This window comes from Canis lupus, chromosome 17 (genome assembly GCF_003254725.2).
Source record: "Canis lupus dingo isolate Sandy chromosome 17, ASM325472v2, whole genome shotgun sequence".
In the NCBI taxonomy this organism is placed as follows: domain Eukaryota; kingdom Metazoa; phylum Chordata; class Mammalia; order Carnivora; family Canidae; genus Canis; species Canis lupus.
The window spans coordinates 37094419-37109246 of record NC_064259.1 but is presented as its reverse complement, the minus strand read 5'-3'; the positions used below and the strand labels follow the sequence as shown (position 1 = coordinate 37109246).

General features: G+C 40.6%; 1 long non-coding RNA gene across 1 annotated transcript in view; it reads right to left on the bottom strand.

Annotated features, from left to right (window-relative positions):
- LOC118351150 (uncharacterized) overlaps window positions 1–14828 on the bottom strand; it is a 57405-nt gene that overhangs the window by 3344 nt on the left and 39233 nt on the right. The gene's annotated exons all lie outside the window — the stretch shown is intronic.

Here is a 14828-nt window from a genome sequence, read left to right as displayed (position 1 = left end):
ATGGCAAAATACCTAGGAACATCACTAACCAGCAAAGACAAGCCTCCTTATCCCTCCCCTTCACTTCTGTTTCTCAACAAAAGGATATTTGGTATACAAGTTTCATTTGAAAAATCAGATCAGCTGAAGTAAAGAAGGAAATGTTGGTGGTAATCACCACCAACAATTTCTTTACTCATTTATTCAACAAACATTTATTAAGTAAATATTATGTACTAGGAGCTAGAAGGTACAGAAACAAGACAGGTAAGGCATTCCTAGTTAGATAGGAAAGGCAGATAAATACAAGCAAAAATAAGGCAATGTGGCAAATAGAGGTAAGACAAAGTATGAAAGGAATAGCCGGGAGGAATGACAACATCTATTGTGAAGGACAGAGGGTCAAGGAGAACAACATATGAGTCAGGCCTAAAAGAATGAGCAGGAGTTCCTCATATAGATAAGAAGGGAAACGTTATTCTTAGTAGTGGAACAGTATGATCAAAAGCATGGAGTAAAGAATGGACAATAAATGACACAAGGAGTTAACTTTCAGAATTGCAGAAGTCACCAGAAGCAAAGTAAAAACACAGAAACAACCCAAGGAAAAAATATTTGTAACTGTATCTCAGATAAAGGGATAATTTGTCTAGGTTCCCTCAAAACATTAGGAAAAACATGAACATAAATCCAACAAAACAACAGGCATAAATCCAACACTATATTAACAGGCAATCCACAGAAAAGGAAATACTATTAGGTCTTGGTCAGAGTAAAACATGCTCAATACTACTTATGATAAGAAAATTGAATTAACAGTACTTTGAAAAAAGCAGTATTCTCCTATCACATTACCAAAAATCGAAAGTTTAATGACACACTCTGTTGGGAAGACTAGGGAAATTCTTAAACATTACAGGTGGGAGCAGAAATTGGTACAATTCCTATAGAGGAAAATTTGATAATAACTACGAAAAAATGTTTAAGGATTTTATTTATTTATTTGATAGAGAGAGAGAGAGAGAGGAAGAGTAGGGGGCGTAGGGGGAGGCAAGCAGAGGGAGGGGGAGAAGCAGACTCCCCACTGAGCAAGGAGCCTGAGGTGAGGCTCAATCCCAGGATCCTGGGATCATGACCTGAGTCTGAGGCAAATGCCTAACCAACTGAGCCACCCAGGTCCCCCAATAACTATGAAAATTACAAATGAACATTCCCTTTGGCCCAGCAATTTCACTTCTGGGGATTTATCCTACGGGTGGCTATATATCTATGTGGAATGACACGTGATCAAAATTATTCACTGCACATGACTTGTAAAAGTAAAAGATTGGAAAAAAACACAAATGTCTATCAATGGGGGCTTGGCTAAATGACTTATGGGACATCTATACAATGGAATGCCAGCCAGCTATAAAATAGATCAGAGGAGCACTGGATGGCTCAGTCAGTTAAGTGTCTAATTCGATTTCAGCTCAGGTCAAGATCTCAGGGTTGTGAGATGGAGTCCCTCATCGGGCATGGTGCCTGCTTCAGATATTCTGTGTGTTTGTGTGTGTGTGTGTGTGTGTGTGTGTGTGTGTGTGTCTCCTCCCCCCCTCCCCCACCTCTCTCCCTCTCTCTCTCAAAAAAAAAAAATCAGAAAGCACTCCACACCAATATGGAAGCCTGTCTAAGATATGCTGGTAACCAAAAAAAAAAAAAAAAAAGGCAAGAGGCAGACAGTGTTTATAGTGCACGTTTATGTAACAAAGAGCGGGAGTGGGGAATAAGGCAATACTTTCCAATGTGTTTGCATTTGATTTCAAAAATTCTGAAAGATACATAAGAAATTTAAAAAGTAACTGTGAGGGGCCAGGGAGAATAAGATACAGGGAACAAAGGTGGGAGCAAGATATTTCTCTAGATACTTTTTATATAGTTTGATTTTTTTAATCATGTGAATATATTACCTACTTAGAAATAAAATGGTAAAAATTTCTAAAAGGTATTTGTCTAAGAAAAAATACATACACACATACACACACACATATATGTATGTGTGTGTATGTGTATATATATGTGTGTGTGTGTGTGTGTGTGTGTATAAATTGCTGGGCCAAAAGGGATGTTCATTTGTAATTTTCATAGTTCTTATCAAGTCATACATATATATGATTTAATTGAAATGTCCCAGTTGTCAGCAGCTCACTCCCAGTACCTTTTCCTCCTCCTCCTCCCCTTCCCCCTTCACAGCTTTCCAAGCTAGGGCTCAGGAGCTGGATGGAGGCCCTACAACTTGGCAAAGCCCCCTCTCAGCTCTGTCTGCTTCATAACTACAGTGCAAAGGATGAGAAGTTACTCAAATGGCATTCATTCCCCAGTACATGATGATATTGCTAGTGCAGGAAAGAAAACAGAGGTATTCCTGGGAGTCCCAGCAATGATACCGTCCCCTTTCCTTGGTTGACTGATAAAATCCCACCCATCTCTCACAGGTCCAAAAGGGAGAATATGAGAAAGAGTGCCAAACTGTGAAGTCATCTAATCTTGTGAGGAAGCCAGATTGCGAATCATCCATGTGAGTATAAACTGGTACAGCCATTTTAGAGAAAAAATTGGCAGTGTCTAATTTATTTTTAACATGACTTATGACTCAGTAATTCCACTATTTGGTGTCTTCCCTAAAGAAACAATTTCAAGGATGTCTATTTTAGAATTGTTTATAAAAAGTTAAACAAAGTAAAATGGAAACAACCTAAATGTCTACGGGTAAGAAAAAGGTTAAATAAACCATGGCAAGTTAAAAATAAAAATAAGTAGTACTGAAATGGAAAAAGATTCAGACAAGTCATTGAGAGAAAAGGTCAAATTGCAAAACCTTAAGTACAGGATGATACTATTCACATAAAAGAAAAAAGTACTGCACATCCATGTGCTTCTAACAATATGTAAGACCGAGAGCTTTGGAAGGGTATTGGCTAAACCAAAAATAGTGGTTAAGTGGGATAGGGTGGGGAGGAGAGGGGGTCATCAAGAGGAACTTGTTTTATTTCTGTTAGAATTTTTTACAAGAAGAATGTATTCAAAAAAATAAAAATAAAGAAGAATGTATTCATGAATTACTTATATAATGTTCTTTAAAAAAATCCTTCTGCATTAAAATGTTCAAAAGGCCTGAGTTTCAATTCCTGGAACTGAGCCAAAAACTAAAATTGACCCTCTAAAGGCTATCCTATTCCTGGTTTGGAGCCAAGTTCTTTCCCTGGTAACAGCTCTTCCTTTCTCTGCACTGCGTGTTCTTATCCTGGAAAAGAGAAATAGCCTTTTCTAAATGGAAAAGATCAGATGATTTGAGTGCAAATCAGAGAGAATCAGAACCCACCCCCAACACTACCAACCACATGAAATATAACTGGAAGTTTTTACAATGGGCAGAAAAGTCTATTTGTCTGCACCTCCAGTAGGTAATACACCACACCACCACAGCTCCTACCAGTCTTCAAGGATATCCCACGTACCTAGAGAGTAGCAGGCAAGTGCTTATAAATTTGAGTCCATAAGTTTAGGATGTGGCTTATCCTATATGCTTGGGCTGGAGTAAGCCAATATCTGGTGGGGCAAAGGTAAATGATGCAATGGTATGTGGGAGCACATTTAGTCTGAAAGGTAGGTTGGAGGTGGGTGGCCGCTACAATGTCCTGGTCAGTGATGGAAGCATAAGTCAGCATGTCTTCTGTACAGATCTCCTCCCTGCCCCATTCCTCATCCCCCTATACAGCCTTGCTGAATTGTCCACAAACTCTGATTCAACTGGAAGCCAGAGTGAGAATGACCACCCAGAGTGATGTGATGACCACCCAGGGGTGTGGGACCATAGTCAGAGCCTCCTCCTAGTTCTAACACATCTTACCCATGCCCTGGCTCCTAAATTGGCACTTTGGACACAAGCCAAGTGATTAGATTTTCCCCTGGGAAGTCCAGAATCAAAGTCTTTCTTATTAAGATGATTGTTTGCTTACACAAATAATCATGAAAATTCAAATCCTTTTTGGAAAGCAAGTAATGAAAAAATGAAATGAAGCACATAGACCAGGAAAGGTAGGTCTGGGAGGAGCAGGGAGGGTGCCAGGGGCCTGGGCAGCTCTCTCAAATAAGGGGCCTCCCTGTCTCTGAGAACATCTCACCTTCTGGCAAATAGGGCAACTAGAGATAAAGGGGTCCAGGTAAAGCCTGTGCTTGGGCAAGTAGGGCCCTCTGGGGACCAAGGTGTAAGTTATTGCTGGTTTTCAGCCACTCCCTTCCTTGACCTGAGCTTCCACATAGTCTGTGTGAAAGTGCTTCTCTTTCTCAGCGTCTCCCTGCACCCAAACCCATCAGCCCTCAGAGCCAAAAAAGGTATGACATCCTTCATCTGCCAAGGATCAAAAGTGTGAGCCAAGGGAGTCCTAGACACCATCTGAGCATCCTGACACAGCAAGTCAACCTGAAGCACCTAGGCAGAAGGGTCTACATGGTTTGCATGTGAAGGCTGGGTTTGGATGAATCCTTGGAGCAGAGGGATATGTGGAATCCAGATACATACAGGAGCATCTACACACACTGTGATTTGGTTTTAAAATATAACATATCAGGAACACCTAGAAGAGATGTCAAGTATGGGAGCTGAGCCTCAGTGCCCTCCTAGTCATAGCGATAAGACCTTTGTCCCAAGTACATAATGTCCTCTTGATGTACCATCCATCATGGACCTCACTTCTAGAGCAGCAAGTCTAATTCCCTCCCCAAAAGGCCCTTCCAGGGCCCTAATCCTTATAGATGTTGGTCTTCCAATATTTTAGCTTATAAAAGCCAAGCCTACCCCTTGCCAACATACCTGTTTTAGGAAAATCTGAAACTTTTTATAATTTTAAATAGTTAATTGCTAATGTTATCATTTCTGGAATATTGTGAATTTGACATTTAAAAAAATTGTTACATCAGTTGTAAACATACCCAACAAAATCCCAATACCACAGTGATTATTACTGTCATCCATCTAAAAATTACATTAACAAATTCCTCTTCAACAGGTAAAAATTAGCAATATTCCTTTTTTTTCTTGAATTGATATTTCATTCATTTCTGCCATGAAATTTTATCATAATGTAATACATATTATGCTTAAAAGCATTTTACTGATCATTCTATGGTACTTCTTTCCAACAATAAAAATGTGTTCAATCAAAACTTAATTTTTAAAAAATATATTTAAAAAAAAAATAAAATAAAAAATAAAAAATATATTTTTTATATAATCATAGGATATTAAATTTTTAAAAAATTCTTCTAGATTAAGTCATCATTAAAATTATCGTTAGTACACAATTACTCAAAATAACATAAATATATAAACACAATATATCATTAATGTTGATTATTAGCAATATGTCTTGATGAGAACCAACTTTTTTGGGGGGGCAAGGTGGAGGGGGAGAGAGAGAGAGAGAGAAACTTAAGCAGCCTCCACACCCAGTGCTATGCCTGATGCAGGGCTCAATCTCACAACCCTGAGATTATGACCTGAACTGAAATCAAGAAATATCAGAAAGGGAGACAGAACATGAGAGACTCCTAACTCTGGGAAACGAACAAGGGGTGGTAGAAAGGGAGGTGGGCAGGGGGGTGGGGGTGACTGGGTGACAGGCACTGAGGGGGGCACTTGATGGGATGAGCACTGGGTGTTATTCTATATGTTGGCAAATTGAACACCAATAAAAAATAAATTTAAAAAAAAAGAGTCAGATGCTTAATCGACATGCATCTTAATAAGACGAAGCTTTTAAAAAAATTATTTCATATATTTATATATTACTCATATATTTATATATTACTCCTAATTAGAATGATCCTATTCAACACTGATCCTATTATTATTTTGTTTTGTTTTTTAATGTAAGTAATGGGAAAATATGTACATATAAGTAACAAATAGGAATGAAAGGAATTTATTATAGCAATATCACACAATTCTTTGAAAACCTTATTTGCCAAAATCACATAATCATCTATCATCAAAAATTATGTTTCATGACTTATTAATCAACAACTTATTTAAGTTCTCCTTCAGTTTTGTTGGAAGTTAAGAAATGGAAACCACCTGAGCTACAAAAGTCCTTAGAGTCCTTCACTGGACACTGAAATATTCCCTTTGTTTGGTGCCCCAGGGGCAGTGTAACTTCCTAAGTTTAGGAATGTGTGGGAAGACTGGTGTTCTCATCTTTCTTGAAGAGTAGAAGGGCAAACATACAATGGATGTAAAGGTCAGTCTGGCCTCCTTTCTGCTACTCACGTGGCTGTCTGCCCTGGTGCTGTTTATTGGACTGGATAAACGCCAAGAGTGACCACAGCTGCTGTCAGGATGTCAGGTGACTACAGTGACAGCACCTAATTGAGCTCTGCTGCATTGTGAGGGAGAGAAGATTGGAGTGGGAAGCCTGGGCCCACTCTTACCTCTAACCTTTTTGCTTTCTCTGTCATAATGCAGGGTAGGGGTAAGGTCATATAATCAGCTCTATCACATGTGGTTCAGTTCATCACCAGTGATAGGAAAATAACTAAACACAGCAATAGGATAGAGAGTAACTGGGTAGGTCCAATGAAAGGTGCTATTTTAGGTGAGGTGGTCAGGGAAGGCCCTTCTGAGAAAGTGGCTTAAGTAGAGACCTGAATATAGATAAGGTTACCAATCTTGCAAAGATCTGGGGAGAAGAGTGTGCCAAGAGGAGGGAACTTCTAGATATAAGGGCCCCAAGATCAAAAGCAGACTTAACATGAATAAGGCACAGCAAGAAGGCCAACGTGGCTGAAGCAAAGTGAGCACAGGAGAGAGGGGCTTCAGAGGACAGAGAGGCAAGTAAGGACCAGATCTCTATAATGGAGCTTTGACTTAGTGTGTCATACAAAACCATTGGAATTTCTTAAACACAGAAGGGATGATCTTCTGTATATTTTATCACTCTTGCTGTTGTGTGAAGAATGGACCCTGGGGACAGGAAGAGAGGATGACAAAAATGGAAGTAGACAGCCCAGTTAGGAGGCCATGGCAATGGACTACATAGGAAATAACAGTATCGAGATCCCTGGGTGGCTCAGCAGTTTAGCACCTGCCTTTGGCCCAGGGCATGATCCTGGAGTCATAGGATGGAGTCCCGTATCGGGCTCCCTGCATGGAGCCTGCTTCTATCTTTGCCTGTGTCTCTGCCTCTCTCTCCGTGTCTCTCATAAATAAATAAATAAAATCTTAAAAAAAAAAGGAAATAACAGTATGTTCAACAAGGGTAACAGGTGATGGGGCATGTATTCTGGGCATAGAGACAACAGAACTGGCTGATGGAGTAGATGTAGGAGATGAAGAAGAGAGAGAAATCAAGGGGACTCACAGGTTTGAGAACTGAGTAAGTAAGGTAAATGGGGTTATTTAAAGAAATAGGAGGGCTTCGATGTGGATGGAACTGGAGGGTATTATGCTGAGAGAAATAAGTCAATCGGAAAAGGACAAACATTATATGGTCTCATTCATTTGGGGAATATAAAAATTAGTGAAAGGAAATAAAGGGAAAGGAGAGCAAATGAGTGAAGATATCAGTGAGCATGACAAAACATGAGAGACACCTAACTCTGGGAAACAAGGGGTAGTGGAAAGGGAGGTAGGCGGGGAGTTGGGGTGACTGGTGAGCACTGAGGAGGGCACTTGGTGGGATGAGCACTGGGTGTTATGTTAAATGTTGGCAAGTTGAACTCCAATAAAAATTTTTTTTTTTTTAAATAGGAGGGCAGCCCGAGTGGCTCAGTGGTTTAGCGCCGCCTTTGGCCCAGGGCGTGATCCTGGAGACCCAGGGATCGAGTCCCGCGTCGGGCTCCCTGCATGGAGCCTGCTTCTCTCTCTGCCTGTGTCTCTGCCTCTCTCTCTCTCTCTCTCTCTCTCTCTCTCTCTCTCTCCCTGTCTCTCATGAATAAATAAATAAAAATCTTTTTTAAAAATCTTTTAAAAAAAAAGAAATTGGGAAGCCTCAGGAAGCGGTGGGTATCCTTTTTGTGAGGGGGTAAATCAAAGGTTCTGTTTTAGCCAAGTTATATTTGAGATATTTATTAGCCATGAGAATATAAAATCCAAATATCCCTTGAGATTCAGATTCAAGGGCAACTGGCATGTAGAAGGCATATGATGCCATCATGAGTCACCTGACACTACCTAACAAAAGTGAACTGCTAGAAAAGAGAGAATGGTACAACAGCATAGAGGGGTTCAAACCATGAAATAGAGCCATGGAAGGAGACTGAGGAGTAACCAATGAGGTGAGATAAAAACCAGGAGAGGAGAGAGGACAACAGGAGAAAGTGGGTAAAGTAGAAGGAGATCCACCAAATCCAACAATACTGAGAGGTCATGTATATGAGGGCTGGCCATTGGACTTGAGAAAGACGTTGTGGATGGCCACAGCAAAAGTGAAGACCAAGCTTGAGGACAAAACCCTTCTCAGAACTGATTCAGGAGAGAATGAAAGGCAAGCAAGTGGAATCAATGAGTAGACAAGGCTCCTCTGAATAGTTTTTTTCAAATTTTTTTTTTTATTTATTCATGAGAGACACAGAGAGAGAGAGAGGTAGAGACACAGGCAGAGGGAGAAGCAGGGTCCCTGCAAGGAGCCCGATGTGGGACTCGATCCCGGATCCCGGGATCACACCCTGAGCCAATGGCAGATGCTCACCCAGGCGTCCCTCCCTGCAAGAATCCTGATACGGGACTTGATCCCAGGACCCTGAGATCACGACCTGAGCCAAAGGCAGACGTTCAACCACTGAGTCACTCAGGTGCCCCATTCTTTGAATAGTTTTGCTATAAAAAAGCAGGGGGGGGACAGAGAAACACAGTGATAGCTGGAGGGGGCTGTGGGATCAAAAGAGGATTTTCACATCTAAGATGGAGTTGTTGGTAGGTTCATATAATCAATTAATAGAAAGGAGGGGGAAATAATGCAGGAGAGGAAAAGGAGAATTATAAGAGCCAAAGCCTGGAGTAGCCAGTAGGGAAGGTGATGAAGGGAGGTGATGTACATGAATACAGATGCAAGGTGGTCAGTAATGCCTGGGGTAGAAATACAAGGCAACTCTTTCCGAATTGTAACTGTCTTCTGAATAAGATAACACAGAGTATGCTCAGCCACGCTAGCTACTCAGGGCTTTGTGGGTGTTATTCCTGCACAGACTGGGTTCTCCTCTCCTGGCTCCCTAAGCAGGACCATTTTCACTGCCCAGCTCATTCTCTCAGACCAAACAAGTTGAGCTGACCTAGCCACTGGCACATTGTCTTGGAGTCATCCTCTGCCAAACTCCAACTGTTGTGCTTTACTATCAACCCCTTTAAGGTCCTACTAGATTCCAGAAGAGTCTGAGAGGCATCTCCCTCCTACTCATTATCACTTGGAAGCTGTGAACAGCGGCTATCACAGACAATAAATCATAAGAATTTATGCCATCATAGGCAATGAATGCATAAGAAAGCGTTCATTAATTATTATGAGTACAGAATTGTAGTCATTAGCAAACACTGAGGGAAAAAATCAGATATTAAGGGAATTATAAATTAGCTGATAAAGGGGATCCCTGGGTGGTTCAGCGGTTTCGCGCCTGCCTTTGGCCCAGGGCGCGATCCTGGAGTCCCGGGATCAAGTCCCGCGTCGGGCTCCCGGTATGGAGCCTGCTTCTCCCTCTCCTCTGCCTGTGTCTCTGCCTCTCTCTCTCTCTCTCTCTCTCTATGTCTATCATAAATAAATAAAAATAAATTTTAAAAAGTTAGCTGATAAAGCTTAAAAGAGGTTAACTAGAATCCAGATAAGGGGCAAGATTTCATCTATATCAGGTGGGAAAAGTTGAAAGGGGTTAAGATAAAAAATGGGCAAGGGGACATTTGAAAGATGTCCATGGGGCTAAGTTGTGAAACCAATTCCCACTGACTTAACAGTCTGGCCCCAACTCTAAGAAATGACTGTGGTTTGCATCAAGTTAACCAAGAAGAGACCAATGATGGTGTCCTAGATTCTCAAGCCAATAGCTCACACCAAGTTCCTGAATCTTTGACCCAGGAACCTCAGGGTCAGAATCTTTGGCCTAGGAACCATCTCAGATGACTAATCTGTGATCTGTGCCCCTGTATTAAGTGGCTTTACAGGTCCAGGAAAATATTTAAGAAAAAAAAAGCATAGAGCTGATGATGTAAATGAACCGATAGCTTTAACACTTTTGTGTTTAGAAATAAGTTTAAAGGGGCACCCAGGTGGCTCAGTGGTTGAGCGTCTGCCTTTGGCTCAGGTCGTGATGCCACGGTCCTGGGATCAAGTCCCAAATCAGGCTACCCGCAGGGAGCCTGCTTCTCCCTCTACCTGTGTGTCTCTGCCTCTCTCCCTGTGTCTCTCATGAATAAATAAATAAACTCTTTTTTAAAAAAATGAAACATTAAAGAATCTGAAACATTTTTGTAATTTCAATTTGAAATGTGTAATTTGGGCAGCCTGGGTGGCTCAGCAGTTTAGCGCCGCCTTCAGCCCAGGGCATGATCCTGGAGACCCAGTATCGATTCCCACGTCAGGTTCCCTGCATGGAGCCGGCTTTTCCCTCTGCCTGTGTCTCTGCCTCTCTCTCTCTCTCTCTCTCTCTCTCTCTCTCTCTCTCTGTGTTTCTCACGAATGAATAAATAAATAAAATCTTTTTAAAAAACTGAGCAATTAAAAAAATGAAATGTGTAATTGATATTAGACTTCTGATTTTAATTTGAAAGGTAGAAAACAATTTGCTTATGTTTGTAAAACTTGTTTCAATTTTTTAGAGTCTAATTTACAAAACTTTTTTCATCTGCTCTTTTTGGAGTTACAGGAAATTACTTAGGTGCTTGGGAAGACTTTGCTTATTAGATTTTTAAGTCTGCTTTGGCAGACATTTGAAGTGTTTGAAAGAATTATATATTAAATTTGCAGATACATTAAATTTATCATTTAAAATGCTTAAGAGAATTTGATTAACTGTGGTATAAAAGACAGTTTAATATTTAGGGAGCCTTAATATGTTAAGCAATAAAGTAATTGAGCCATGAACTTAAAAAGTGTAAGTTGTTTTTCTCATTGCTATACCCAAAACTGGCCTTATAAATAGAACAGCAAGATTTGTTAAGTTGAACTTAAAATGTTAAGAAAATTTTGGGTTTTTTGAAATTTATAATTGTTATAAAATTAATCATGTAAATTTAGGCTCCAATAACTAAAAATGTATTTTCTATGCATACAAGCAACTCTTAAATGACACATCCCCACCAAAATCATTGACATTAAGGAAGTCAGCCTGCCTGCAGGGCTCTTAATTCAGCAGACTGTAAACAGTCACTCTCCAAGTGGTCTTTATGAAGCTGTGCCTGTCTTACTCCTTCCTAATGCATTAACAGTCCCTTCAAACCCCTTATGATGGGCCACTATGCTGCTGAGTCTCAGCACTGAGTCCTGGAACAGGCCCATCCACACACCCCCCCACACACACACACATACACACACACACACAAACACACACTGGCAACAGAAAAGCAATTTTAAAATGATTCAGATTCTTTGCTTATTCTCATGAGCTGCATGAAAAGTATATACAGCCCATATGCCACATTTCTTGGAATTCTCTTTTTCTCTCATCCAGTGGTCGTGCCCGCATCCAAAGAGCTGCCTCCACCTCTCTTTCATCCACACTATTAAAATCTCTACCCCCATGTCCTAGACTCTCTACTCTTTACAGATTTGGCATCACTAAAGTCAAAACAATGAGACTGGCTATGATAGAATTGCCCCTTGGAGGCCAGAAGTAAGAGGGAAACGGCTAAAACACTGTATTAGGAAAAGCTATCTAAAATGTAAAGGAAAGGCAAAAAGACTACTCATGCTTTTTCAGTGTCTAACTAGCATCCAATGCTCTAGGATAGGAAGTCACAAAACATTTTCTATAAGAAGCCAGATAGCAAATCTTTTAGGCCTGAGGGTCGTAAGGGCAGTGGCACAACTATTCAACCCTACTGTTATATCTCGAAAGCAGTTACTGACAATCTATAACATATGGGTATGTTTGTGTTCCAATACATTTTTATTATAGAAACAGCCAAAAGGCCAGATTGAGCCCACAAGGCAGTTTGCTGACCCCTTCTCTATTTTTTTTTTTTTTTTATGATAGTCACAGAGAGAGAGAGAGAGAGGCAGAGACACAGGCAGAGGGAGAAGCAGGCTCCATGCACCGGGAGCCCGACGTGGGATTCGATCCCGGGTCTCCAGGATCGCGCCCTGGGCCAAAGGCAGGCGCCAAACCGCTGCGCCACCCAGGGATCCCTGCTGACCCCTTCTCTAGAGGAAAGTATCCTTTTGTTTAATTTACTGTTTACTCTTTATCTGTTTAGCGCTGCCTTCAGCCCATGGCCCGATCCTGGAGACCCGAGATCGAGTCCCACGTCAGGCTCCCTGCATCAAGGCCCAGTCTATAAACTTAGATGTTAACTTGCAGAAGATTGATGAGTTGGGTCATTTTTGTCCAGTAAAACAGTAAAATTGCAAATTATTTCTGTCCAGGAAAACACTAACCCAGCTGTTACAATATTATTGCCCTGGTTTATATCTAACTGCTATTTATCCCACTGATTTTATATATCTATATCTATATCTACATGTATTTACCTACATAAATATATATACATAGATATATAGATATAGATATAGATATAGATCCATCCCTTATCTCCTCCTTTGACCAGCTTTGCCATACTCTTGGTTGCCCTAATGCCAATTAAATTTTTTACACGTTTACTATATATTTGTAAAATAGTTATATTTTTAGTACTTTAAAAACTTATACTTTGACAACTTGTATGTCAATAATTTTTTTCCTGTCCTCTTAGAACCAATATCACAGACCAGACTGCTCAGCCATTCCCCAGGCCTTGGAGGTTTTACAGTTCCTCCTCCAGCCCTGACCCACCCTCAGTGCTTGAGCTCCTGGAGTTAAAAGAGACTTGGACATTAAGACTGGGCTGGGTGAATTTAAAGGAAGTGCAGGAAGCAGGTTCTACCAGGGCAAGCTCCACCTGTCCTGACTTTCTGATCTCACCCACAGAGGTCTGTGGGGACAGGGAGGAGACCACTGTCACCACCTCCTCTTCTGTTCCCCAAACTGTGAGTCACACTGAAATCAATACTGCAAAGGCAGGGCACCCCTGGTGGCTCAGCGGTTTAGCGCTGCCTTCAGCCCAGGGCCTGATCCTGGAGACCCGAGATCGAGTCCCACATCAGGCTCCCTGCATGGACCCTGCTTCTCCCTCTGCCTGACTCTCTCTCTCTCTCTCTCTCTCTCTAATAAATAAATAAAATCTAAAAAAAAAATACTGCAAAGGCAGTAAGTATTTGAAGTCTACAAAATGCTTCCCTTTGGTCCAAAAATTCTACTTATAAGAAAAAAGTAGGGATGTGCAACAAATTTTATGTGTTCTTATTGATGTTTACTAGAACTATCCTAAATAGCTTTTAAAAAGCTGAAAATAGGGATGTCTAGGTGGCTCAGTGGTTGAGCATCTGCCTTTGGCTCAGGTCATGATCCTGGGGTCCTGGGATCAAGTCCCACATCAGGCTCCCCGCAGAGAACCTGCTTCTCCCTCTGCCTATGTCTATGCCTCTCTCTGTGTGTCTCTCATGAAGAAAGAAAGAAAGAAAGAAAGAAAGAAAGAAGAAAGAAAGAAAGAAAGAAAGAAAGAAAGAAAGAAAGAAATTAGAAATAATCTGATCACCCAACAACTGGAAACCAGTTAAATAATTTTGGGGATGTCTACATAATGGAATATTGTGCAGCCATCGAAGATCACATTTAAATAGACTATCTTATAGCAGAGATAAATGTTCATTATATACTGTTAGATGAAAATAAAAGTAAATAACAAAGTAAACATGTTATTCCAAATTTTATCAGTACATATGATATATGCATATATTATATATCTACACAGAACATATAACATGTTATACATATATGCTATATAATGTGTTATATACACGTATGTATATAATATATGGTATCGTATGTTACATGTAATGTATATTATATATAATATAATATGTATTACATGCATATACTATATATCTCATATCTGCTCTAGAGAACAAAAAGATTAGACAAAGATGATGATTAAGATGGACTATACTGGTCCTTCTCCTTAGCCTAGGGGTTTTGAGCCCTCAGGAGAGAGAGAGGTTAAGACCAGAAAACAAGGCAACTATTTGTTGAGAGTCTGTGTCTCTTTCTATTTTCTGGGAGCCAAATGACAGCATCACTGTGAAAGATCCCTCTTTACTCATTCTACAGACCATGGAGCAGCTTTGGGATCCACAGAACTTCAGGAAGTCATCTGTAGAAGAGAGGAAGTGAAAATGTGTGTGGACTTGACCCTAAGCTTGTGGGCTGTGCCGTAACTGTGGAAAATTCTTGAAATAGTAGAGAAAGTTGGGGAGAAGGCAGAGGCCCTGAATCAGCAAGTCCAAGTGGGAGCCCACACACCATAGTTTATCTCTCTGGCTGGTGAGGTCTTGGAACATTTGGTTCCAACATTAAGTACCCTGAAAAATATATATACAAACCCAGTCCCCTGACCATAAAAGGAAATAAGCATTGACTCTGGCTCAGGGTGGGGGAGGGGAGGAGAGAACAGGAACGAGGTTCAAGAAAGTTTTCATAAAAGAGGTGGAATTTAAGCTAGATCTCGAAAAATAAGAATTTCTATTAATGGACGTGTGACAGGTGAAATAGAAGCAAAGAAGATGAAGGGAAAG